This window comes from Arachis ipaensis, chromosome B10 (genome assembly GCF_059453495.1).
Source record: "Arachis ipaensis isolate K30076 ecotype BB chromosome B10, ASM5945349v1, whole genome shotgun sequence".
In the NCBI taxonomy this organism is placed as follows: Eukaryota; Viridiplantae; Streptophyta; class Magnoliopsida; order Fabales; family Fabaceae; genus Arachis; species Arachis ipaensis.
Window position 1 is genome coordinate 119,567,137 of NC_142435.1, and position 4,109 is coordinate 119,571,245.

Below are 4,109 nucleotides of genomic sequence, written 5' to 3' on the forward strand. Positions count from 1 at the left end.
AAGCTTAGAGTGGAAGTCCAAACCTTCAGACAGAAGGAAGGTGAATCCCTCTATGAAGCCTGGGAAAGATACAAGCAATTGATCAAAAGGTGTCCTTCTGACATGCTTTCAGAATGGAGCATCATATATATCTTCTATGATGGTATGTCTGAACTGTCCAAGATGTCATTGGACAGCTCTGCTGGAGGATCTCTTCATCTGAAGAAGACGCCTGCAGAAGCTCAAGAACTCATTGAAATGGTTGCAAATAACCAATTCATGTACACTTCTGAAAGGAATCCTGTGAATAATGGGACAAATCAGAAGAAAGGAGTTCTTGAGATTGATACTATGAATGCCATATTAGCTCAAAATAAAATATTGACTCAACAAGTCAATATGATTTCTCAGAGTCTGTCTGAAATGCAAGCAGCAACAGGCAGTACAAAAGAAGCTTCATCTGAAGAAGAAGCTTATGATTCTGAGAACCCAGCAATGGAAGAGGTGAATTACATGGGAGAACCCTATGGAAGCACCTATAATCCTTCATGGAGAAATCATCCAAACCTCTCATGGAAGGATCAACAGAGGCCTCAACAAGGCTTCAACAACAATAATGGTGAAAGAAATAGGTTTAGCAATAGCAAGCCTTTTCTATCATCTTCTCAGCAACAGACAGAGAATTCTAAGCAGAGCCAATCTGACTTAGCAACTGTAGTCTCTGATCTAATTAAAACCACTCAAAGTTTCATAACTGAAACAAGGTCCTCCATTAGAAATTTGGAGGCACAAGTGGGTCAGCTGAGCAAGAAAGTTACTGAACTCCCTCCTAGTACTCTTCCAAGCAATACAGAAGAGAATCCAAAAGGAGAGTGCAAGGCCATCAACATAACCCACACGGCCAAACCTGGAGAGGAGGAAGAGGCAGTGATCTCCACTGAGGAAGACCTCAATGGACGTCCACTGGCCTCCAAGGAGTTCCCTAATGAGGAACCATGGGAATCTGAGGCTCACACTGAGACCATAGAGATTCCATTGAATTTACTTTTGCCAATCGTGAGCTCTGATGAGTATTCTTCCTCTGAAGAGGATGAAGATGTTACTGAAGAACAAGTTGCTAAGTACCTTGGAGCAATCATGAAGCTAAATGCCAAGCTATTTGGTAATGAGACTTGGGAAGATGAACCCCCCTTGCTCCCCAAAGAAATGGATGACCTGACTAGGCAAAAATTACCTCTGAAGAGACAATATCCTGGAAAGTTCTCAATACCTTGTACCATAGGCACCATGACCCTTGAGAAGGCTCTGTGTGACCTAGGGTCAAGCATAAACCTCATGCCTCTCTCTATAGTGGAGAAGCTAGGAATTCTTGAGGTACAAGCTGCAAGAATCTCACTAGAGATGGCAGACAATTCAAGAAAACAAGCTTATGGACTTGTAGAGGATGTCTTGGTAAAGGTTGAAGGCCACTATATTTCCACTGATTTCATAATCCTAGACACTGGAAAGTGTATGGATGAATCCATTATCCTTGGCAGACCCTTCCTAACCACAGCAAGAGCTGTGATAGATGTTGACAGAGGAGAATTGATCCTTCAAGTGAATAAGGACTCCCTTGTGTTTAAAGCTCAAGGATCTCCCTCTGTAACCATGGAGAGGAAGCATGAAAAGCTTCTCTCAATACAGAGCCAAACAAAATCCCCACATTCAAACTCTAAGTTTGGTGTTGGGAGGCCACAACCAAACTCTAAGTTTGGTGTTGAGAGGCCATCATCATGCTCTGAGAATCTATGAGGCTCCATGAGAGCCCACTGTCAAGCTATTGACATTAAAGAAGCGCTTGTTGGGAGGCAACCTAATTTTACTTATCTATGTTAAATTTCTATTTTCCATTGTTATTTTATGTTTTCTATAGGTTGATGATCATGTGAAGTCACAAAAACAATTGAAAAAGCGAAAACAAACTGAAAAGCAGAATGAAAAATAGCACACCCTGGAGGAGAAGCCTACTGGCGTTTAAACGCCAGTAAGGGCAGCAGAATGGGCGTTAAACGCCCAGTCTGGCACCATTCTGGGCGTTTAACGCCAGAAATGGGCACCAAACTGGCGTTTAACGCCAGCAGAAAAGGGCAAGAAGCTGGCGTTAAACGCCAGAAATGGGCAGCAACCTGGCGTTTAACGCCAGGATTGGCAGCAGAGGGCGTTTTGCACGCCTAATTGGTGCAGGGATGAGAAATCCTTGACACCTCAGGATCTGTGGACCCCACAGGATCCCCACCAACCTCAACTTACTCTCTCTCTTCTTCACACCTTTTCATAATACTCTTCCCCAAATACCCTTCACCAATCACCTCAATACCTCTTCCCTAAAAACCACTCACCTATCAAATCCTACCCTCTTCTCCATAATCTCTTCACCAATCCACATCCATCCCTCATAAAACCCCACCTACCTCACCATTCAAATTCAGACCACTTTCCCTCCCAAACCCACCCATACATGGCCGAACCCAAGCCCCCCTCTCCACTCCTATATAAACCCATCTTCACTTCTTCATTTTCATACATCTTAAACACTACTTCACCCCCTTGGCTGAAACACTACCCCCTTCCATCTCCTCTATTTCTTCTTCCTCTACTCTCTTCTTTCTTCTTTTTTCTCGAAGACGAGCAAACCTTCTAAATTTGGTGTGGTAAAAACGTTGCTTTTTGTTTTTCCATAACTATTTATGGTACCTAAGGCCGGAGAAACCGCTAGAAAGAGGAAAGTGAAGGCAAAAGCTTTCACCTCCGAGTCATGGGAGATGGAGAGATTCACCTCAAGGGATGCATTTTCCTCCACAAAACTATTAGGAGCAAATTAACACCTCCCTAGGAGAATTAAGTTCCAATATGGGACAACTAAGGGTGGAGCACCAAGAACATTCCATCCTCCTTCATGAAATTAGAGAAGATCAAAGAGTCATGAGAGAGGAGCAACAAAGGCAAGGAAGAGACATTGAGGAGCTCAAGCACTCCATAAGATCTTTAAGAGGAAGAACTAGTCACCATCACTAAGGTGGACCCGTTCTTTAATTTCCTTGTTCCTTATTTTTCTGTTTTTCGAATTTTTATGCTTTATGTTTATCTATGTTTGTGTCTTTATTACATGATCATTAGTGTCTTAGAGTCTATGTCTTAAAGTTATGAATGTTCTATGAATCCATCACCTTTCTTAAAAGAAAAATGTTTTAATAAAAAAAAAAGAAAAAGAAGTGCATGAATTTCGAATTTTAAAACAGATTAATTATTTTGATGTGGTGCCAATACTTTTTGTTTTTCTGAATGAATACTTGAACAGTGCATATTTTTGAATTTGTTGTTCATGAATGTTAAAATTGTTGGCTCTTGAAAGAATGATGGAAAAGAAAAAATGCTATTGATGATCTGAAAAATCATAAAAATGATTCTTGAAGCAAGAAAAAGCATTGAATAAAAAAAAAGAGAGCAAGCAGAAAAAGCCAATAACCCTTTAAACCAAAAGGCAAGGGTAAAATAAAAAGGATCCAAGGCTTTGAGCATCATTGGATAGGAGGGCCCACAGGAATAAAATCCTGGCCTAAGCGGCTAAACCAAGCTGTCCCTAACCATGTGCTTATGGCGTGAAGGTGTCAAGTGAAAACTTGAGACTGAGCGGTTAAAGTCGTGGTCCAAAGCAAAAAGAGTGTGCTTAAGAGCTCTGGACACCTCTAATTGGGGACTCTAGCAAAGCTGAGTCACAATCTGAAAAGGTTCACCCAGTTATGTGTCTGTGGCATTTATGTATCCGGTGGTAATACTGGAAAACAAAATGCTTAGGGTCACGGCCAAGACTCATAAAGTAGCTGTGTTCAAGAATCAACATACTGAACTAGGAGAATCAATAACACTATCTAAATTCTGAGTTCCTATAGATGCCAATCATTCTGAACTTCAAAGGATAAAGTGAGATGCCAAAACTGTTCAGAAGCAAAAAGCTAATAGCCTCGCTCATCTAATTAAGACTGATCTTCATAGATGTTTTTGGAATTCATTGTATATTCTCTTCTTTTTATCCTACTTTTTTTTTAGTTGCTTAGGGACAAGCAACAATTTAAGTTTGGTGTTGTGAT

General features: G+C 40.9%; 1 non-coding gene across 1 annotated transcript; it reads right to left on the reverse strand.

The window, feature by feature from the left end:
- Nucleotides 1–108, reverse strand: LOC148581482 (small nucleolar RNA R71). The gene has a single exon (XR_015896210.1). It is a non-coding gene; the product is annotated as a small nucleolar RNA R71 (small nucleolar RNA).
- Nucleotides 109–4,109: the final 4,001 nt, after the last annotated feature.